The sequence below is a fragment of the Aricia agestis genome, chromosome Z (assembly GCF_905147365.1).
Source record: "Aricia agestis chromosome Z, ilAriAges1.1, whole genome shotgun sequence".
NCBI lineage: Eukaryota > Metazoa > Arthropoda > Insecta > Lepidoptera > Lycaenidae > Aricia > Aricia agestis.
The window spans coordinates 18,701,930-18,727,340 of NC_056428.1; the positions used below are offsets into that span (position 1 = coordinate 18,701,930).

The window sequence follows — 25,411 nt, forward strand, 5'->3', positions numbered from 1 at the left end:
GACAGCGAAGAAATTGTAATATTTTGGTCGTGGAAAAATTTTCGTAGCCACGTCGTAGCAAGGCATAGCCAGTGTAAGTATAATATTTAATCACAGCTCAACACAATAATAAAAGATAAAACCACAGATAATTAAATTTCTATTTTAAAGAAAGAACAGTTTTAGATTGTTTTAAATAAACTGTAAATATAATCATTATTATATTGTGTAACGCGTAACCGCGTCTTCTAGCCAATATTGTATCAATACGCAATATTTTTAACCCCCAAACCATATCGCAAAATGATGGTTAATTCACACAAGTAATTTATGAGTCAAATCAAAAATATGTCCTTAACCCTCCAGCGCTCGGCGCAGATGTCTGACCCCAACCCTCACAAGTTTCAAATAAGATTTTAAAGAGTGTAAGTTATTGCCTTTAACACCATTCGCAGCTTAAAATAATTTTAACGTTATTAAATTTACAACTGCGGAACATTCGCCCAATAGCGATTCGCCTTTATTTAGTTTCACCTTATGTTGTTAAGATCCTTGTATTGATTTTGTAGGGTTAAGGCGACGTTTGTGTTTTATAGATGAAAATTTTGATTTGAATCTAAGAAAAGCTTAGAGGCTTATTCAAATAACTCTTCATTTTTTTTTGTTTAAAGTGAAATCGTTCCCACTTTTCAAATTCCTATTTAAAGTACCAAGCGTAAACTTTAATGTGTATACTTTTACACCTTTGCAAATTTCTAAGATAAATTATGTGTTGATTAAGACACTAAGTTTATGCTGTTAGTTGTAAATAACAATTGTTAATTATTATCACCTTTCTAATTAATAATTTTATGACATAATAAAAGCGTTACGAGCCAGGTGTAGAGCGAATCACACCTGTTATGAGCACTTTATTGTAATGTCATTAAAATACATATTTGCAATTGAGCATTTTCGCAATACTAATTTGCGGTGGATTCTTCTGGTGGACTGAGTGTGCATTGACGATAGATTCATCCATGTATAGCTATGTCCACACTGTGCATCTTCAATTTTCCTCATCTTCTTTCATTCAACTTTCGTTTTGGCGCATTCAATAAAATTGTATGCGTCAACGAACGCAACGCCAACATTGTCATTTTTTTCAGTTGCAGTGTCTGTCAGATTATTGTAACATGACTAGAGAACATTTTACTAGGTAGAATATGTGCGACTTATTTGGTTATTAGAAATTCCAGAAAAAAAAGAACTAAGCGAAAGTTTTAGATACGGTCAGAGCGCATACTTCGCGGGCATGCCTCACCTGCGCTGTGGACTGCGCTATAACGCATGCTCTTGATGAACAAAAAAAGGCACAGTGTGGGATTTAATTTAATTGTCGCTAATAAATAGCTTATTAGCGACAATTAAAGTGTCGTCGTCGTTAAAACAGGATTTACATTGATATAGTAGCGAGGTCTATCGTCACTGAATGTCACGCTCATGGCATGCTAGATCAGTTCTATAGTCTAACAATGTCAATGTAAATTTATTTTCAGCCCAGTATTCAGTACTCACTAAATCATATAAATCAGTAATCACCACTCAATTCTACTTTCGTTATAAAAACTTTGATTTGGCCTATGAGAAGCCTATAGCCATTTTTAGTCATATATATTTCTGTAGCCTTTTAGGGATCGAACCGAATAAGGCAAAAAGAAAGACAATCGATTTTACAATAAAATAAGAAATAAGGCCTTAAAATATAATGTTATTAAATATTATATGTTTTCTGATATATAAGTAATATTCAAAACCAAATAATATAAAAGTTTATTGGTGGAAAACTCATCATTACTTGACTCTAATTTTGACAAAAAAACAGGATTTTACAAGGTATTTTAACAAACACACACCCTTTTGGTACCTCCCTATAGTCCTTACTGTCAGTTTCACCAATTCCAGTGGCATAATAAAAGTATAGTGTCATATGAGATGTTTGCACAGGGATAATTCTGGGGCCGCGGACGTGACCTGTGGATTTGAACGTGTGTCCTATTGCGAGCCCTTACGCCACTGAGTATCACTTACTGCAGAGTTAGGAATGTTAAAGATTGTAGTATCATGTGCATTTTTTTTCTGAGAGTAAATTTATATTTAATATTTAAAATAAAGTATTTAAGTAGCTAAAAATTATCCACAGCCATGTATTATATCATGTTAATATAACCTCCTCCTTTTTGGAAGTCGGTCAAAAAGCCGAGCTATGTGTGGGCTCGCGTCGTCACACCTTGACTTGGACAGGATTTTATATTATGTAGTCACATAATATAAAATCCTTGTCTGACTGATTATAACACATCTACATACAAATAAAAATTACTATCTTAATGGACAAATCAATTACAGGCGTGATAGTCTTTCGTAAAGTGTACAACAAAATGTTCAGGTTGTGGGATATACTTGGGCTCGCTTCGCTAACCCTGATATATATATTATGTACTTTAGTAAATTATGTACTTATCTAATCTATGCAAGTCAAGCTCGCTGTCGGATCACAACCAGCTAGATACTCGTATAACCCGAACAAATTACGTAGGTCTAGCTTATAATATAAATATAGAGGCATAAAATCCTTCTTGGTCGTAAAATCACAGGGTACAATTAAATTGTAAACAAGGCTTAATATTAGGTAAATAAGTTTGTGTTTCGTCGAGTTCGAATCATCGAAAAATAATAATAATTTATCAGTATATACAGTATATAGCATTGTTTCTGTTTTATTGATCCAGGTAATAAAATTTAAACAACGTTAAGGGGTTCCTATAATTCGATGCAACCGATTTATTATCCGATTACACTTTGAAACCATCAATTCAAAAGACATTAAACGAAACAACTTCACTAATCCGCATCGAATCGCGTAACTCGCACTATTTTCTGTCTCAGTTGGTAATCGCCCCCAAGAAATTTGCTCGCATGACGGGAAAAATGGCGTTTGTTCTTTGTAATATGATCTTTTCCCCTTTTATAAGTTAACTTTTCATCTGGTAAGAAGTACTTACTTAAAAGTTAATGATTAATAATTATACTACAACACTGCCATTTCAAAATTATTGTTATTGTATGCAAGTGGCAGCTGACGTAACTTTGAAAAATGAGTAATACATTTTGAAAATACAAGCCTATATTTTACAAAGCTGATTTTAAAATGAATTCTGTTGACGAAGCTTTTGGAGTGTAATGTAGTTTTTCCGTAGTAGTAGTCAATAGTTTTCAGTATTCAATAAGTAGTCAGCGTTCACTAGAATATACTTTTACGACGAAAGCGCGCCATTTCTGAGCACTTTTAGCTCTATGGCGGTATCAGTATTCTACGCGCACCGCAGCTATCCGCGCGGTGGTCATTATCATCAGTTTTTGCCGCACATCGCGGGAGGTGTAGTGGCCACACCCCCATATTTATCTCCGCCTGGAGGATACACATATATGAGGCTAATTTTCACGAAAAACCTTTTTCCTGCTATGCTGATTGTGATTGGTACTGTCAATAGTAAAAATGAATATAGGAGTAGGATAAATAATAGGAGTAGACTAAGAATCTACACAGATATGAATTCCCATTTGTCTTGATTACTCGATTTCAAATAAACGACTGGACCGATTTTGATTAAACTATGAGGCTCCGTTTTACCCTTAAAATGCACGATTCTTGTCACGGGGAACAAGTAGTTAATTATATTTTAGGTCTATTTTCCGTGATTTTCCAATAGAAGTATCTATTGGTAAATTACGGAATTGAACTCATTACTTATATTTTTATAACCTAGTGTCAACCGGCAGTACTTTTCTAATTCAATTTTAATACAGTAGCATAAATACACATAAATCTCGCAGCACAATAATATATGAGTACTATATCATTTTCTTATTACAAGAAAATAACATAAATGTACACAGTATAAACGTAATAAACACGACATAAAAGTTATGAACTATCGAAAATATAATAAAACGTGGGTTTTTATAATCCGCGATTTCAAAGAGAACATTTTTCGCATTTTATATTTTATAATTATAATAATTTATAAGATGCAATGAATGCCTTATTTTAATTAATGCCGGCAATTTCTTGATAATAAAGATGCGAGTGAAAGACAAAGCGTACTTGACTTTTGTTTTTTTAAAGAAAATTCCATTGTAGATGAAAGTTCGAGTCGAAATGTCGAGGGTATAATTAATTGCTGGATTAAGAGTTGTCTGGACTGAAGGTTTAAACTAAGAGGGAATTGAGGGTCTAGTCTTATATCTTACAACAACATAGTCTTATAACAACAGTTAGACTAGTGAGTTCTTGAATTTACGAAGCTTCAAGAAGAATAGTTTCCAAAATTTCCAGTCGAAAATTCAATGTAGCATAAGTGAAAATGGATATGTTAATTAATGCCATTCTCGAATTTTCTTGCCAAACGCTTAAAGTTATAAAATAATTTGAAGTTTTTTATGTAAGACTAAAAAACAAAACTAATCCTTCCTCGTACCTGGAAACCTGCGAATTTTGCAGTTTCGTATGGAGATACTTTAAGTCGCGGGAAAGCACATATAGTATATAGTAGTATAATGTACTTTTTGTATAATGTACTTTTATCCCGGAAAATGTATGGTTCCCGCGCGATAATTGACTGGCGCAACGGAGTTCCGGACAACATCTAGTATTTATGAGTATGTATAATATATTATTTGTAATAAAGATAAAAAATATTCACGAAACCGCAAGTGCATAGATGTACAAAAACCGCAGCCAACATTGATTGACTGATGATTGATTGACCGCCGACGTGGCTGGTGGCGTTAATGAGCGGTCGGAAAAAACGCTCCCAATACTCATCGGGTTGTGCACATTGATAACTACAGTCTTGGATAGATCGAAAAGAGTGAGATTATTTTAAGACTAGATGGCGCCTGCAACTCTGTTGCGCCAAAACTCAAAGTGCCATGCCCAACAAAATCGGTTCAGCAGTTTGAGCGTGAAGAGGTAACAGACAGACAGACACACTTTCGCATTAATAATAAGTATTAGTATGGATAAATCATCGGATAATTTGGTGTAGTCAAGTCAAATATTTGTGATCTGTTGGTCTAACAGATGCCCACCTAGGGATGACACGATGCGACTAACGTAGATGCGTGGTCTACCTATGAATTTTTCTGGTAGTTGATACTTGACACACCTGCTTAGTGCTTACTTTTACTCGGAAGACTCGGAAATTCTGAATTTATTTAATAATCCTCGAAGACATGCAAGACTTGCAGGGTTCCATCTTAATACGTCTTAATATCGTTATTTTATGTAGAATACGCGCTTGCGTAGATTTTAAACAAATCAGTATTATAATATACTATTGTAAATGTGTATAATTAGTAATTACGTATCCGTTATCAGTTCAAGCTTAAACAGCAGCTGCTGAAATTATTTTGATGAAATGGCATGGAGAAGTACTTTGATTCCCAAAAAGGGGGATTACTTCGAAAAAAATGTACGGATCTCGCGCGATACACGAATTTCGTTGCAACAAATTTGCAGGCAACATCTAGTTTCCCTATTCAGTCTTACGGCTTACGAGTACTCAGATATATTTTTAAAAATGATTAAACTTCAATTCAATGAAGAGTTTGACAGAGAATGTATAGGACTTAAACTAGATATATTAATAGGCGAGCGAAAAACTTTGGATCCCTTTTGACGAAAAATGAGGAAACGTAGGTGAATGAAATTTTGAACAGTTATAGTTTATATGGTGAAGGAGTGCATCGAGCTAATATTATTTTAAAATTATGCTTTTATCATACATTTTTTTAACAAATAAAACATTACACACACTACAACACACACACACACACACATGAGAAATGACAGATTTTTGAGTGACAATCCTATACTTACGAGTTATACCCTTTTATTTATGGTTGAAGTCTGTTGACAACAAGTTGACAAATTGAAAATGGATTATAGTAATTTTTTTTATTGAATCTAAGATACTATTAGATAATGCTTACACGGCCAGTCTGAGATCAGCTAAGTCCCAGAGACAATATTATTCGATATATTTTTTACAGTCGATATTATAGTCGATATCATTTTTTACAAAATATAGGTAGTAGTTCTAATGTCGTTGAAACTAAGGTCGAATTTCGACCATTGGGCGATCTCTAGTTAAGTCTAAAAATCATAAAGTCAATATTTTGACAATAGAATATCAATAGAAAAGCGTTGAATTTTAGACTTATCATTAATTTTATTATTTGAGGTCGAATTTCGACCATTGGGCGATCTCTAGTGTGTTAACATCTGCATTTAATTACTTATTATATAAGTAATTAATGTTGGTCTCTGAGTAAGACAGTAAGATTTTGAAAACCTTGCCAGTCCGAAGGTTATTATTAAATATTATTTCATTACTCTTCACCATAAAATGTGCTCAATAAGTAAAATTATGTAATCACTATTTTACATTTTTGCCATACAGTAATTATTATTTTTAATTAGCTTGTGAACATAAAGATACATAGGTGGTAAAAACGCCATAAACTTTTATTGTCATTGTTTTGAATGTTATTATAATAAAAATTGGATACATACTTGCAGAGAGGAACATGCATTTTTGCTTAAATTCCTTACTAGTTTTTATTACACGTAGGTTCCTTCCAGTGTAGTAACATTTATAAATGAATTAATCTAAATTTGATGAATTTTAGCCCAATAAACAGTCAGTGGTCTACTTCAGTAAGTAGACCACTGAATGTTTAAGTAGAGTCACTGTTATGGGATTTAATATTAATGAGATACTTATTATGTATTCTGATATTTCATAAATATTATACTTAGTCGTAGATACTTTGTTCAACATATTCGTCACACATTTCTGTATACTAAATATCGATTATTCAAATCTAAAATCGATTTTTATAGGGACATTAGTCACACAACGCACTAAAGTTTACACGTGAGTAGACAGAATTTTACGAGCTGCGTTCACAAACTTTTTATTGGCGACTGAAACTATAAATTTTGGCTTTGATTTATCACATCTCGGTTTTGTGTGACTCTAAATACGTTATTGTTTTACGTTTGGTGATTGTAATGATCGATATATCATTACATTATACTTCCGCATTGATTTTTTGGGTTAGTCGCTCAAGTTTGGTCGAATCGGGCCTTGGAGTTTCATACATAAAGGGTAAAAATGGGACTCTATTTTAAAACTTCGTTGTCTGTCTGCCTGTCTCCAGATTGTATCTCAAGAACCGCTATAGCTAGATTTTTGAAATTTTTCACAGATTTTGTATTTCTATTGCCGCTATAACAGGCAAGACTAAAAACAAAATAAATCTAATATTTTAGAAACCCTAAAATATTACCCATACAACAAACGTGTTTTTTTTTTGCCTTTTTTGCTCGATATCAATAATGGCGACAGGTAGGAACTTTTTTTTTTCTACAATCCCCGATTATATAATGTGTCCTTTAATAAAATTAACACAAAATATAAAAAAAAAAACGGCCAAGTGCGAGTTGGACTCGCCCATGTAGGGTTCCGCAGGTTTATTTTTATAAAATTAAAAGGTTTTTGATTTATTTTTATATTTCAGTTGATTTAATGATAGTTAAATTAAGATTTACCATTTATGACGTAAAAAAACTACTTGCTCTCGTTCAAACCAATTTTTACATAAGAAGTTAGAGGGGGGGGGGGGCACATTTCACCACTTTGGAAGAGTATCACTCGCAAACTATTCAGGTAAGAAAAAAATATATTAAAAACCTCAATATGGTTTTTGAAGACCTATCCGACCTATAATAAACGCATAGGTTAGATGAATTATTTTTTTCAGTTGAACCTCTAAAATTTTTAATAATTCTTCCATCTTTGTATCAAAATCTTAATGCGGTTCACACACTACATCTACTTACCAAGTTTCGATAGCTCTTATAGTTTCGGAGAAAAGTGGCTGTGACATACAGACGAAAAGACAGACAGACAGACATGACGAATCTACAGAACCCTAAAAAGGGGGCTTTCATATAAAAAACATAATTTTTGGCTTTTTTGCTCTACGTATCGGTATCGCACCCTTCATGCGCGAGTCCGACTCGCACTTGGCCGATTTTATTTTTAAATGTAATTTTCCGATTTGAATAATGTCTTTGAATTTCGTGCCGTCACCTTGCAAAGTTTCACTTTGCAGGCAAACTATTATTTCATATTATAACGCCTCCGTATTCCGTAGTCCAGTGGTTTAGAGAGTGGTTCTCGACTCGGAGATCGTGGGTATGATTCCCGGAAACATTTTTCTTCCAAGTTTGGTTAGGACAATATTAATTTTTTTTTATGAAATAAGGGGGCAAACGAGCAAACGGGTACCTAACGGTAACCTGATAGAAAGCAATTTCCGTCGCCCATGGACACTCGCAGCATCAGAAGAGCTGCAGGTGCGTCGCCGGCCTTTTAAGAGGGAATAGGGTAATAGGGGAGGGTAGGGATGGGAAGGGAAGGGAATAGGGTAGGGGATTGGGCCTGTTTCGCGTCGGTTTTCTGTGAGAACGTGGTATTTCTCCGGTCGAGCCGGCCCATTCGTGCCAAAGCATGGCTCTCCCACGTTTATATATAATCAGGTGATAAGCACGGAATGCATGCTTATCACCTGATTGTCTGACAAGTGTGATGATCCATGCGTCGGCTGGGCATGTCAAAAGTCTGTCCTGCGGCTGATCTCTCGCCAGTCGAGTTGGTCGTCTTGTAAAGATTGCTCTTATGTAACCTCCGACCAGCGTCACCGAAACCGGTGTGGGACGTAACTACTGTCTATAAAGTATAATCATTTATCATACTTTATAGACAGCATTTGCAAACAAAGATGAACACCACGACAATCATCCAACTGCCACAAGATAGTTAATTAACTAGCTATTTTGCAAACTACGTAACATAAAAATAGTTTAAAACAAGTAAATAAAAAACACTTCTAATTAACTTAATAACAATAAAAGTATACGACTACACAAACCAATAAAAGGATTTTATTTCGCTCATTATTTACAACAGGTCACCTGTACTAATTAGGGGTTTTACAACCTAGAGGGTTCTGTACAGCTCGCGATAGATACCCTAATAAACCTAGCAGCTACATTTTTAGGGTTTAGTACTATCCAGGGTTATATTTTATCGAGACACTAGGCGAGTCAACCGGTCGTCGCTACCAATCAAGTATAAACTGCTCTATAATAAATGAACTATTTACACGGTCTGTTTGGTAGATAAAAGATACAATAGTAAAGCTAGCTTTAGACTACGCTATAAAATAATATCATAATATAGTATATAGCTCATAGCACAAGAATATCGCATACTATACATAACGTTTGCAAGCCGATAATATATTATAGTACAGTACAGTGTGAACGTATCCATAACAATGTATGGTGCGCGATATTCTTGTGCTCTTGGCTGTATACTATAAGATACTATTATATTATTATAGCGTAGTCTAAAACCAGCTTAAAGGCGTGTTGAAACGTCTGCGTTTTCGGTCCGTTTTGTACTCCCAAACGCTACAGCTCGAAATATTCTAGTTAACAAGTGCCATTTTCCTCGAAACCTGATCTCATGCACCGAAAATTACGATTTTTTTTCTCATTCGATTCGGAATTTTCAGTGCATGAGATCAGGTTTCGAGGAAAATGGCACTTGTTTACTAGTGTAAAACGCGCACGTCTGATCGCGCTGTGATTAGTAGCAGTTGCCAAACTGTGGTGTCTTTGTAAAACAAAAACTGGTCTATCCTCCATTGATAAATTTGGCGTTTATGAACAGAATCAGCAATTTTGCACATTCACAGAGACTGCTTGAAGACTCAAGGTCGGACTTATGACTGTTCCAACTTGCCCGATAAATTACTGCAGACCTTGAATAGTTGAACTTATTTTTTTTTTTACTTTACATATTATGTAAATGTTTTTATAAGCAAGAGGGTAATATACTGTACTAGCTGATCCGGCAAATGTTGTTTATATATAATTGTTATATGTGTATGAACATAAAAAGTAGATAAAAACCTATTCTGAGGCCTACCGAATGCGAATATGTACATACAAAATTTTATTAAAATCGGTTGAGCCGTTTTGGTGGAGTTCGCGCACAAAGTATTATTATATTATACAATATTTAATCCCTTATTTTATCCCTTTAGGGGTGAAAGTTATCAAAATCCTTTCTTAGCGGATGCCTAGGTCATAACATCTATATCTGCATGCAAAATTTCAGTCCGATCGTTCCATTGGTTTGGGTTGTGCGTTGATACATCACTATGTCAGTCAGTCAGTCACTCACCTTTGAGTTATACATATATATATATATATATATATATATATATATATATATATATAGATATTAAATTTATACTCATATCTACTTCATATATAATATACATTATGTACACTCTGCAGTTCATTTAATGACAGTGGAGTAACGGGTACGCGTATTACAAAGGAATATCAGGACACGGCCGACACGCCATTTAATTAAAAGTAACAAGTCATTTCATACAGTAATCACATACGACTTCACCTGGAATATTTTAATATTGGAAAAACAAATACCATATGCAAGTGCAGCTAATAAACGTACTATCGGATATTATTAATTTAAAGGTAGCTTTCCCATCTTTGTAATTTGGTCAGCTCACGAGTATGTTAGTTAATGTTAGCCGTACATTGGGCTTCACGTGACCTGACCAAATTATGTATGTCCACGCCGTAGAATACTACTGTACCTAAATTTGACATTGTAGGCATACAAAACATTTTTTTTTCTTAGCCTTACTGTTCAACTGCTGCGCAAAGGTCTACCCCAATAGTAAAAATAAATACATGCAGAATTATACAAACATATTAAATAGTTAATAGAATCCGGCGTTACTTTGCGAAAATCCATAACTTAAAATTTAGTATGTTAGTATTTTTAACAATATTCCGCGAAATAAACCTCTAGCTGTAAGAAATACTACTGAAATAAATACAAATATATTTATTAATGTGATGATCTAATATTAAGATCAAGTATCATTACCGGCGTAGCACCGTAGCAAGGTGCTACGAACGTCGCGTAGCGTCGGTTTACGTCGGAAACACGTCGGTTCGCTCGGATAACGTGGTGTTACTTCGGAACACTAGTTATATTAGATTATCCTACTTCCTACTAGTCCTACTTCCTACTAATATTATAAAGGCGAAAGTTTGTTTGGATGTATGGATGTGTGGATGTGTGGATGTATGGATGTTTGTTACTCTTTCACTGAACGGATTTTAATGAAACTTTACAATAATATAGCTTATACATCAGAATAACACATAGGCTACAATTTTAACCGACTTTCAAAATGGGGGAGGTGTTATGTTCGTTTTCTTATGTTCTACGACCACTCCGCCATTTGTAAACCGATTTTCAAAATTTATCTTTTGGTATATAGGGTATCAACTATCATGCCAATTTGGTATTATATTCACGAAAGTGGTGATCTGATAAAGGATCCATAAGTAATCGAGGGAACTCCTCAAAATATATAGGGAAACATGTGGTAACTTCGGTTTCGTGAAAAGTATTCTAAGCATTTGCTACCAACAAGTAAGATTTTGCACCGAGGTATACCTGGTATACCGTGGTTGGGAAGGTGCTGAGAGAACTCCTGATTCTTTATAGATACAAGTTTGGGAGTTTCGGCGTTGTTTTATGAACGGAAAGCATATGCTACTATGCAAATTACATTCATCATCATCATCATCATCATCACTACCATATTATACCATGCATCATCCCATGGTTATGACTTATGAGCTTATAATGACCCTGTTATTGGTACTTTTCATAGTCTTTTAGATCGAGACTCGAGTTTGTCAAGCGATAATTAAAAAAAATCTATACCTACCTAAAATTAATAACCTGAAGAGTATGTTTGCTTGAACGCGTTAATCTCGGGAACTACAGGTCCGATTTAAAAACTTATTTCAGTGTTAGATAGCTCATTTATCGAGTAAGACTATAGGCTAAATATTATCACGTTAAGACTAATACGACCGAAGAAACTCAAAAAAATGTGGGAAAAACGGAGGAAATATAAGAAATTACCAACTACTGGAGCAATTTATTATGGATGTATGGATGTGCGGATGTATAGATGTATGGATGTTCTTTCCTTTTAAATTCAGCATATTTTCTACTCTCGTGATTTTTTTCATATTTCTAGAAACAATCAGCTGGTAGAAGGGGGGGCACTGGACTCTAACGATTTTTCCACTTCATATTTCACAAATGGATCCCTTAATCGGAAAATGATCCATGAATACTCGTAATTTAAAAAAAACCTATCCAACGTGGATGAGATATAATATATCTTATCCACACGGTGGGGTGGGCGTAAAAAAATTCATCCCCGCTTAATGTGTAGGGGACGTACCATAATTTTTTTTAAAGATTTTATATAAGTAAGTACCATTTTGTCAGCACCATTAATATATATTGTGCTTTCATGCCGAATTACAGCTTTGTAGGTATTATAGTCTCTGAGCAAAACCGCGGACAGACAGACAGACGGACGGACGGACAGACCAAAACTATAAGGGTTCCTTATAATATATAAATGTTAAGAATGCAGATTTATTTTTTACTGACTGTGACAGCTTTATTTATTTAGTATTTATGTATCTTGTGAGATATAATTAGATTCGTCTTTGTTTTGAGAGTCACACTGAGTCTACGAATAATAAAAACTATGGAAACATAACTCCCATACTATTACCGTTTTAAATTTGGTTCCTTTTGAACCGTCATGTAACGTCAGCTTAGTACCGCTCAAGGTCACCTAAATATTGCAAATGTATTGAAATGTGTACCTAAGGACTAAGGTACACTTTTGACAACTATTGTGGAGCATGTTTTTTAACGGAGTTACTTTTCCTTGGTTTTTATTATTCGTAGCACTGAGTACATAACTTTATGACTATCACGACAATATTTTTCATTCGACTCGTTTGGGGTTTTTTGTTGTTTTCTAATTAGAATATGGAAAGAAATCACTATGAACTTACATTATTTTCAAGGTTCTGATATTATAACATAGTGAACTTTTAGGCCATAGTCCTGAAAATTATTTCTTACACAGTTGGTAGTCATGAAAGTTACAAAATGCAATGTACAGGTTTTTGACCCCGTTTTGTTTGTGTTTGACACTCGCGCCTTTAGGTATCGAACTGTAAGTACCCCTTTAAAGGGGCAGATCACAAGGGACTCACAAGCGAGCGGTGACGCGCGCGCAAGATTTTTTTGTCGCATATATCTACGTGCTGATTTAACCGCTGTGACAGAATCATTATTAATCTGATAAATATGAACAATTGAAAAAAGTTAAAGAAATATTTCAATAAAGTAATTTAAGACTTTAAAATACAAAAAAGATAAAAAAATACACAAACATAGCAAATAAACCAAATTGTTACAAACAAACCGCATACGTTTAAGTTGTAAAAAATTCCTGACCAGCTCCTACACTATAATCGAATATAAAACTATTATAAAATATACGTTGGGTTACTAAAATTTGATTATTACTATAAAAAAGTTTGCTATTAGTAGCTTTAGTAATTAAAAGACGATTATTTTATTTTCTAAAAGGTGACAATCTTGATTTCGTCAGAAAGGGTACCTCTTACGCGATAGAAAGAGAGCGCACATGTAGGCAAATATAATTGTAGGCACCTAGCACTGCGCGGTCGGAATTTAAACTTTATAGTATCGTAGCAAGAGTTGTTATTTTTTTAAACGGGTTTCACGAGTTGGACTTCTGTTGGTACTACTAATATATATTCTGTGACTATAGTTCTAATATTCAATAGATTTAGATGGTGACATCTTTGACAAGACTTTAAACGTTTGTATCTTTCGGGAACCTTACATTTTGCCTGGAAAAGTATTTTGGCTATATACACTACATGGTACATACTCTTCTCTACATATTTTATACTATCAGAGAAGTTGATTTCCAGGCAGATGGCGGACCTAAATAATTTGGTCGCGTTATGTCAAACCCGTACGACCGATCAGCTAACATTGAATTGACATAAGCCGACCATATGACGTAGGTCCGTCAACTGCCTAGGGATCAATTTCCTCGGGTATACATCAAATTATCCTTCCAGACAAGATCGGAAGTCGAGAAGGAACAAATCATCTCCAACATGTTACAATATGTGTATTATGTTATAAGTTACAATCGAGCTCGTCCCGGCGGACGGACATTAGAAAGGAGTGAAACGTAAGGCAGACGCGGGTCCGATAAATAATTGAAGGCTCTGATACATCGCCGCGCGCCGGGAGCCATCCCTCTCCTCCCCTGCTGAATTATTCTGCAATAACACGTTTATATACGTAGATACTTTTATGATTTACTCCTACTTTTATTGGCACTTAAAGGAAGTATGCTATTTATTTTCTATTCGATATAAGGTATAGAGTTTATCATTTTTTCGACTCGATATTAGATCTCGGGCGGTGTCGCGCGCCATTTATTTTTGGGGCGTATAAGTGTTCTTGGATTTATTAACTTTGCTCCTTTATTTATGATTTGAGTGACTCTCTCAAAACCGACACTCTATTGTTTTGTGTGCGGCAATTTTTTATTTTCGACATTGTTTATGAGGGGAAAAACTGCAGGTTCTTTCTCTATACCTAATGTTTTCAATTAGGTATGTAAGAAAGTAGTCAAAAGTAAACAACGACACAATCAGTAGGAGTTAAAATTAAGAATTTAACACATTGAATGCCAACTACGTAATATTGCGTAGGCACTAGTAATGCTAGGGGCCAAATACGTAATACAACGTAGCACTTTCTTACAATTTAAATGGGTATTTGCATTATTAGGCCTCCTCGAAAGGACGTTTTTAGGTTCGTTGGCATCTTAAATAGAGCATGACATGGAAAAAAAGTAACTTTATTATTTTAAAACTATTCTAATCACAACATTTATAAGCCACTTTGAAGGACCAAAGTACAGTTTTATAATGAGATCAAAAATTAGTTTTATAACTATGTTTGATAACTATAATTATATAAAAAAGGAACATCTAAGAACATCAATAGAATTTTATATAAAATTATGCAAAATTATGCACAACGAGGATCAGTGTGGTGGGTGTAGAAACAGTTTACTACACACAACGCAGGCTTTTCCGGAGAAGTGGCACATACGAAAGATGACTTCTTTCGTTATTTATTTTTGGTGCAGACACGACAAGGCTACGCTGGAACAGCCTTCTTAGTAGGTGGGAGCTTTTCTAAGTACTGAAAATCTCTCAACGGAACACGACTTTTATGAACGGCCGGCGATGCAGGTGGGACAGAGGGCCTAGGCAGCAACGGCGATGGCTCTGCAGCAGACCCATAGCCGTTGCTGTTTGCTTGAACTTATTCAGGCTGTACTGGCGGTATTTGTGGTCCAGGTGCTGCTGCAGCTGTGGTAGTAGTATCGCCACAGTTCAGTCCCAGTAGATATTTTACGTGGGAGAGCCATGCTTCGTCACGAATGGGCCGGCTTGACCGGAGAAATACCACGTTCTCACAGAAAAACCGGCGTGAAACAGCGCTTGCGCTGTATTTCGCCGAGTGAGTGAGTTTACCGGAGGCCCAATCCCCTACCCTATTCCCTTCCCTACCCCCCTATTCCCTTCCCTTCCCTACCGGGGAGGATAGGGAAGTTACCCTATTCCCTCTTAAAAGGCCGGCAACGCACCTGTAGATGCTGCGAGTGTCCATGGGCGACGGAAGTAGCTTTCCATCAGGTGACCCGTTTGCCCCCTTATTTTATTTAAAAAAAATCTTCCCAAAACTTCAAGAACCGTGTTTTGGATGTCCGGTATTTCAAACGTAGCAACCTATGCGCGTTTTGTACGTAAAATGATGCGAATACGGCACGCAATATTACGTAGATTGTGGCACCACGGATGCCATTTTTAAACAGGGTGCCGAGTACGTAGTGTTACGTAGATGACCATTTGTATGGAACCAATAATGACCTGAAAATATATTTGGCACTCAATGTTTATTAAATATTTTCATGAGCATCAGAAATTAATATTATGTAAATAATAAATAAATACATGATATTTAGTATTTTACAGTGTACGCATGACTTGGTAATTATGTCACTGTTGTAAGACTAATAAGCGCAGTAGCTTGTTTATGGTGCTCATAAGTAGGAACTCTCTTTTCGGTAGACAAAGTTTCCGTTGAAAGCCTCACACCAACAAGCAGACGAACAACGCTCCCCAGACGCAACACAACAAAGTGGACTCAAAATTTTCCCAATTAGTGAAACATAAAGGTAAGTTTCGTAAGCCCCCGTGTAATGAAGTACTAGTCGACGGCGTGGTTCCGTACGGGCGTCGCCCGGCCGCGCCGCCTCCCTTGTATAAATCATTCGTGTAATATCTATTTTGTCGACGGCGTGTCGAACATTCCGTGGCAGGCACATCGTGAACGCAATAGGAAATTATACGAACGTTAAACTCCGGTACAGTGCTTTATTGACATCACTTCCGCGGCAATAAAATCGACTTTTCTCCGAAACGCATAATTTGTACGGCAGTCACGCGCTTCACGATACTAAACGGTGCCGCGCAACTTCACACCGCGACGCGACGCGACGCACACGATAATACGATGTTTACGCCGCTGATATATCGTCGGCCACTTTACGACCCGCCGGTTATACGCGGCCGACACGCACCGTGACGCACGCGGCGCGGGCCGATGCGGTGTCCTTTGACCGAATTCTATGAACCCATTAATTAAGGAGATATACGGGCGGGCCGCGAACTCGCGACGCTCCTTTGACGATCGATTCCGCCTCGACTATTAGGCTTATCGGCGATCGGATCGATCGCGCTCCGCCCGAAATGCCGGAGAAAAACAACGAAGGCGCAAGATCGGGGGCAGTGGCACGTAATAGCTCTGGTTTCCGGTGCAAAAAAATTTATTTGGACATTCCTAGCGCGGTCCGGGATGTGTTGGCATTTAATTTATCTGCGGAGCTGGAAATGCCGCAACCGTTATTGCCGAGCCGGCCGCTTCCGCCATGCCAATGATTTATGACGCTCGGGCGCGCTCGGCATTCGGCGACTCTTGTCCGATCCATTGTCCGGACGGACGAGCCGGATCACGGCTGAGTTATGCCGGCTCTCCCCTCGCCACCACTTTTGACGCCGTCTTAATGTAAAATCGACCACCCCTAATATTTTCAATAATCCTTAGCTTTTTGATGTTTCGTCTTCATCCCATAAATAATGTGATTTCCGGAATGCACCGGAACCAGATTATTAATAAAAACACTTTCGCGAGCTCCCTACATCCATCTAGTCAATAAACATGTCAATTTGCTCATTAATTATAATTCTATTCTTGATATACCTTAGTATAAAAGCCGTAAAGATTTGTAAAAAATCTTTTTTTTTTTTAATAAATCGTGAAATCCGAAATCATACGACTGTGCAGATAAAACCTGCCGTATTCGTCTTTTCATCTTAGGTCCCGGCGTTAGATTCGGTAGTACCCTTAACGTGGCATAACAAACCAGTCCGGACATAAAACTGAACTCTACGAATTTTTCAATTCTTGTCAGGAATCCGAATATATTTTATTTCAATCGATAGAATCCTACCGGAAGCTAGGTCGGACCACGTGTTTTTAACTGGAGATTTGATCTCACTCTCAATATCTTAATGGCTTAAGCGTAAAATAAATCTTACGGCTATTAAGACGTTTAATACACGGTGTCAATGAGCCAAGGTTATAATTTATTACCGCACTTACATCAACCCAATCCTCGAAAATAAAAAAAATAATTTTGCATAATAAGTTTTTTTTTTTGAAAATTAAATAAGCAATTAAAATACGAGTAAAGTAGAAGAATAATTATTTTTTAGCAACTCCTCGGTTTTTATTATTAAAATTAGTTTCATAATTTACAATTTGACGTTTTAAATATAAGTACTTTTAATTATCTTTAATATATTAATTTATAAATGATAGGCCGAATTAAAGACTGAATTAAATAGGCTTTTGTATTTTTTATATTCTGATTAATTACTTTTATCAAAGTCTATTATTTATTTTTATCTCAATTCATTAGGCATTAATTCACCATGTGTCGCTTAAGTTGCTTTCATTAGCGTCCATACTCATAATATTCGAAATAGATTGACCGTCTATTTCTCTGTTTGTTTGTTACATCTTCACACTTACCGTTAACCGAATTTGATAGTATTTGGTGTAATGTACGGTCAAGGTTTTATAATATGATAATTGATAACCAATTTTTCTGCACTAAGTAGTTGGCAACATCTAGTTATTTAAAATTCTTGTTGACCTCTCAAACGTTTTTTTTTTTAATTTTATTTTATCATATTTTATTTTCGCAGCGCGTCACGTCGCCGTCAACAAAGTGTAGTTTTTAAGTGTATGATAATAATATTATGTAATATGTTAGTCCATATGATATTTATTATAATATGAATATGTATGTAAGTCAGTGGTATTTGTATTATTGGCCTAGAGATGTCTAAAAAAAAATGTTTTTGCCATATGCGTTGTGAGAATTTGCTTGAGATGCAAAAGGAAAAATTCGACTGAACGAGTTGTCGTTTTAGATGTTATAATTGTCTCTTCAGCGCCTCCACGACAAACTTCGATAGCGCGATTCAGGTTTGAGCACTATTCGGTCCAGTATATTGTTATTTCGGGTACGAAAAATAGGTGTAGTCTCTCGTGGTAATTTTATTAATTTTATATAATTAGGATTTATCGGTCTCATGAACTGATGCGGGCATAATGGAGTGTTAGCTAAACAGTGGCGATCATAACACTTGTTTGGGCTGTCATAGTGGAGAGCTTTAACGACCTGCCTGATGGTCTAGTTTATTGGACATAGAGCTGTTTACGTCCGAACGTGCGTCATTTCACTGTTCACACAATTACTATAAACTGTGGTGTTCAACACTAGATTTAATATAAATTAGAACAGAATCAACAAAAAAATAAATGTGGCACTCGGGGACTGCCGCGGTAAAACTTTTGCATTGCATTTATTAACTCATGCTATTATAATTCGCATACGTCTACGTAGCTTACAATAATAATTACTATTCACAACCGCTAACTTACGAAACATAAACACACTATGCCGAAGTTCCGCGGCGGAAGTTCGGCATGATTCCGCCTGCAATGTATTTTAAATTACCAATAAGATGACACACCATGCCAAAATTCCGTCGCGTTATATTGTATGCGTTTGACATTGCTGAGGTAATAATTTTTATGAATTTCCGCCGCGGAACTTTGGCATAGTGTGTTTAGACACTATGAGACGCTTCCCCTATATGGAGATGCCGTAATTAACCGTTTTTAGAGTATTATTAACTCATAATTTGAAAGCTACAAAATTATAATAAAAATACAGCAATAATCTTCAGCATATGAACATTCTTTTCTCCGTTATTAATTAATTATTATACTCATTAATTATTATACTCATGATATCAGCTTCCAAAGTAATACCAATTTCTTTAAATTCAAGCATACATTAACTATCTCCCTAGTATTAATTACAAATTACATTTATTTGAAACACACGCCAATAGATCGACAATTTCATTAATTACATAATATATAAGTATTTGCCGTTAGAAATTTTTTTAGGTCAATTTTGAACTAAGTTAAGTAAAAAAAATAGGATGTTGGTGCGATCTCGGCAACGCGACAAATGTATGGTGAAGGTCGTTTGCTCAGAGGATGGCCTTAAGCAACAAGGCAGCAACTAGCAAGCGAAACATAGTACACGTATGGGAGCCCGCATTAAATAATAAGTTTATTTAATTTTTATTATTAATTATTAAAGTTAAAACACAGTTGAGTATTTTCTGAAATTTTCTAAAACTTTACTGTTACCATTATGGATATAGAGCAAAAAGCGGGAAAAAATCGTGTTTGATGTATGAGGTCCCCTATTAATAATTTATTTTATTTTAATTGGACTATTAGCTTTTATAACGACACCAGAAATACATAATTTGTGAAAATTTGCAACTATCTAGCTATTGCAGTTCACGAGATCCAGCGTGGTGCCATACGGATGGCCGACGGACAGACAGCGAAAACTTATTAATAATAATTCGGTCCCGAAAAGAAAAATAAAACCTTCAAAAAAGAAATGAAATCCCACCAAAACATAAAATGTAAAAGGAGCCACGCAAAATATTGCATAGCTATTCAATACTTCTGTCGTAAAAAGTTTTCAAATCACATTCAAGCCAAGCCTTCAACTTATTTTGTAATTTAAATCAACATTCAGTAAATGTATCAATAGATTTCTTTATTTTATATTTATTATAGTGGCTTTTCAATGAGCACTAGAGAAATAATCAGCGACAATTTGCATTTATTGGGTACCATCGGCCACATGCGTCGCTACATACTAATACAATTTACGCTTGCCATCTGTGTAAGTATGAAATCCTCCAAATATGCAGTTTTATATTTGTTTCTCTTGTGCTCATTGCCAAGCCACTATAATAAATATAAAATAAAGAAATCTATTGATACATTTACTGAATGTTGATACAAAATAACCTATGATCCTTCACGTGGTCTACTTATTATCTTATCCAAATAACAGAAAAATGCTTTAGTAGTTCGTGAGGTAAGCCCTTTCCTCTATTTCTTCGCTCCTCTTAGTCTTAGCGTGATAAAATTTAGCCTATAGCCTTCCTTGATAACTGGGCTATCTAACACTGAAATATTTTTTTAATCGGACAAGTAGTTCCTGAGATTAGTGCGTTCAAACAAACAAACAAAGTAACAAACTCTTCCGCTTTATAATATTATAGTATAGATATAATAAAAATCTTAAATATAATATTATTATGTATAATATAAAAGTATTAAATATATTTCCGTTGTCTGGTAGCCTTCAGGTACTTAGCACGGGGCCAGACTGACGTGGTGTGAGGCGTCCATAGATATTATTATTATTATTATATTAGGAATCTTGTCTGCCGGTTTTTGACAGTTAAATTGCTTTCCACTGCCAGACACCTCCAGAGTATTAGACTTATAATAGGTGGTATGGCATTGAGAAGCAATTGTCATAAGTACCCAACAGTAGGGGGCGAGATCTCTACAGTAACTATAAAAGCCGATGAAAATAAGTTTAAAAAATGAGCTACTTTTTCGAAGGTTACGTAGAACTTCTGAACTGGATACCTCCTAAATAAACGCGACCGAAATTTTATAGTTGCTGGTCGGTCTTAGTTATTACCTACATAGGAGCTATATACCATCGAGAAAATTGATTCCTAGGCAGTTGGCAGACCAACGTCATTTGGTCGGATCATGTCAATGCAATGTTAATTGTGATCTGTCGGCTGCGTTTGACGTAACACGACCAAACTAGGTAGGTCCCTCATCTGTCGAGGTATCAACTTTTCTGATAGTACAAGAGAACATTCAGCTTCTCCGAATGTCAAAAGTCTGCCTGCAGCTGGCTCTAGGGTTTATATTAAAAAACTAGGCCTTTACATCCGTTGTGGATGATCTATACAGTATTTTTCAGAGCGAAGTAACCACTCCTCAAATACTGTAGTGCCTGGAACAAGATTTTTAAATGTCAGCGGTTCCGCTGTGTTTCGCCGAGTGAGTGAGTTTACCGGAGGCCCAAATCCCCTACCCTTTTCCCTTCCCTACCCTCCCCTATTTCCTTCCGTACCCTCCTTTATACCCTTCCGTACCCTGCCCTATTCCCTTCCCTACCCTCCCCTATTACCCCTTAAAAGGCCGGCAACGCACCTGCAGCTCTTCTGATGCTGCGAGTGTCCATGGGCGACGGAAGTTGCTTTCCATTAGGTGACCCGTTAGCTCGTTTGCCCCCTTATTTCATAAAAAAAAAGTAATAATTCTATAGCTAATTTGAACTGTTGCAACCAAACTTTGTGTATGGTTTTTATTTTTCACGACAGTCGTAAACCTAGATTTTAGCTCGAATAATTAGATTAAGAGTACATTAACTTTTATGGATATTTCTTTTGTTTTAACGGGGGGCCATAATCGTTACATTAAAATTATAACAAGCGCATTTGTGTGTTTAAAACACTTAAAAGAAATTAATTACCCTTTATGGCTTCTTATGCCTGCTTAGAAATAGCTTCGCCTATATATTATAAGAAATTTTAAGTAGGGGACCAAAAATATATGGTCAAATGGTAGAAATTGCTATGTTATACATCCTAAATTGCTTAAATTTTCAACACAGATAAACAATTGAAGTTTTACCCACAAGTAACGCTTTTAACGCAATTATTTGAAAGCAATTTTATATCTTGTTAATAACTTGCTTTTAAAAAAATTCTTTTGTTCTTTATATTTATGAGCGTAAACGTAACGTATAGCAATTAAACAGTTCATGTCTAGGCCTAAAGTAAACTTTAGGCCTACCTTAACTGTCTAGGCCAGACATGAACCTAGGCTAAGAGAGAAAACGAATCATTTAAACTTGGGATAAGTAAGAACCCAGATCAGGTCTAGAGGTTTTTATGTTTTTATATAGTATTAAGAGGAAAGCGAGCAAATGGAAAGCAACTTCTTTCGCCCATACAGGACACTCTCAATATCAGAAGAGTTGCAGGTACGCACCTGCAACTCTTCTGATATTGAGAGTGCCGGCCTTTTAAGAGGGAATACGCTCTCTTCCTTGAAGGTTTGCTGATCGTATTGGTCAGGAAATAATGCTTTAGGCCAAACTAAATACATATAACATGATATTGAATTCATGGTCAAAGCGCACGGGAGTGCGCAGGCCAAGTTCCAGCAGGCCACGCGCATGCCGTGCACTATTTACATGAACCGTTTCGACGCACATTTGACCCGGCTGTAGCTCAGCTCTTATTGCGAGTGCAAAGATAAAATTATACCTATCTATTGTTATCGCGGTCGGATTCGACTGCTTGGGTATTGAGACGTTAACAGTTTACCCAGTTTCATAGATATAGCTTCGGTAGATCCTGAAATATGTCCCTGTAAAAATAGCTAATTTTGGCAAAAAATAGCTGATTGAGTGAGTCACTCAATCGGTGACCGGTAATCAAAACCTATGGCTAGGCCACTTCCAATTGTCCTACGTCAAGCGTGTCTATCTCTGTCTGTCTGTCAGTCGGCTAATTTTTGGCCTAAAAAGAGTTGATATCTTCATCTTCATTCTTCATCACATGCTGATCCTTAATACTTCTAAATTTGAACTTGGCAGGTTTTCTTAACCTGCCAAGTTTAAATTAGAAGTATAATGGATATCTAATATATAAAATTCTCGTGTCAAAGTTTTCGTTGCCATACTCCTCCGAAACGGCTTGACCGATTTTGATGAAATTTTGTGAGCATATTGAGTAGGTCTGAGAATCGGCCAACATCTATTTTTCATACCAAAAATTATTTATATGGCAAAACAACGTTTGCCGGGACAGCTAGTAATATATAAAATAGAAGTAGTGTATTGACAATTATTGGCAGAAATAAAAATAGAAGTAGAAGTTTCGTAAACGGCCTTGTTATCCAACTTTAAAACAGGATAACTACTGCTGCTCCTTTCATAGATGCCCCAAGCAACCTTTTGCCTTGCCCCTTTTGCCTTGTCTTAATACGGCCCTGTTTAAGACTGGCGCATGTGGGCCTAACACTTTTTTGTTTGAGAAGCTGCAAAACTTCAGTTAACAAGCCTCAACACCTCGGTGTTGTTTAATTTGGCGATTTTTTAGCCACCTAGCCTATCGTGGGGATCAGAAAAAGGCCGAGGGGCCAATTAAGGGCCAGCGAACATCCTGTAACCCGAGATTATTGAATCGGACAATATCGTGCCTCCACTCAGTGAATAAATTAAATGAAATACATAATATCGCGGACCACATCCGTACCGCAATTATGTGTTGTTGTCTTATTGCGATGGCCCATCGGCGAATTGTAAAATAATTGTTGATAGATGTCCCCTTCGTTAGATTGTAATATTCCTAAGTGATCGATTGTAAACAGCGTCTTGGTGATTAAAATACATTTGGTCTCGTGTTGCTCCTAGTTTTAGAATTAAAAAGACACAGCCGAATATAAAGCCCACTTTTTTGGGAGTCGGCTTAAAATAACTACAATAGTATCCCAACAACCACTTTTCTAGTGTATATCCATGTTAAAGTATCAATTTTCAGATTCAGAAACAAGAATCCCTTTGCGACTAGTATTTTCCTTATCGTACGTGAATATTTTGGAGATAGGGTAGAGCAAAGTAAAACACGAATATTTAAGGGGAAATCACAATGTTGATATTAAGTATATCTATGTGAGGATTAATATAAAAATTGATCCACACATAGATATACTTAATATGATACTGAGTGAACTTGGGCTATCGATTCATACATAGAAATATTGTATCTATCACACTAGATAGCTTTTCATGTTTTAGCAATTAAAGCGATTTAGATTACGTCATGGGGAACCCAGAAAGAACTTCATAGTTGTTTGGAGTAGGTGAATCAAGTTTCAATCGTAGCTAGCCTATATCACAGCAAAATATGCGTTACTATCGCTATTTTAAAATAAAATTATTGTCATGACATCTACTCTTGAGATCTACAGCAGATATATATACAAACGTGTCCAAAGTTTGTTGACAAAGTGTTTGCCCTTTTCAAGGATATACCTTTATTTTGCATACGGTTGTAAACTCGTTCTTTTTGCTCGGGGACAACCTCACATAATCTTGCTAGTTATAATTTGGAAGGGAATGACGATAGTACAAACTGGCTGGGGTCACGCGATGTCGCGCGGATCTGATAGCGCGATGTATGCGCCATCCCAACACGAAACCCAGATCATTGTTAGCCTTTTAAATTGGCCCACCACATGTTCCCACAGTTACCCAACTGCTGTGAAAAAGAATTACAAAGGGTCACTTCAGACCGCGAAGCGACGCGTAGATGACAATATGAGTCGTATAATATGACTCATATCTAAGGTACTCAATTCACAGATTTCTATTGCGTGAGACGTCTTGCAAAACTGTCAAATACATACAAAATTAGAAATGCACCTGCTCGTCGCGTTGCGGTCTGAATTGATCCTAAATTCACAACAAAGTAACTTAACCTCTGAAAATTATTTGCTATGATTGTTTAGCTCTAGTCGACTGTTGACTGTTGAGTAAACCCAAGAGTGAGAGCCTAAAAATGGTCCTTGTCCCCAGTTGGTTAGTTATATAGTGAGCCAAAAACTTTGTATCCCGTTTAACGAAAAATGGGGAAACGTAGGTGAAT

At 36.1% G+C, this 25,411-nt stretch overlaps 1 long non-coding RNA gene across 1 annotated transcript; it reads left to right on the forward strand.

Annotated features, from left to right (window-relative positions):
• The first annotated feature begins 440 nt into the window (after positions 1–440).
• Positions 441–21,559, forward strand: LOC121739017. Its single transcript, XR_006037380.1, has 3 exons — positions 441–451; positions 4,565–4,570; positions 21,390–21,559. It is a non-coding gene; the product is annotated as an uncharacterized LOC121739017 (long non-coding RNA).
• The last annotated feature ends 3,852 nt before the right edge of the window (positions 21,560–25,411 follow it).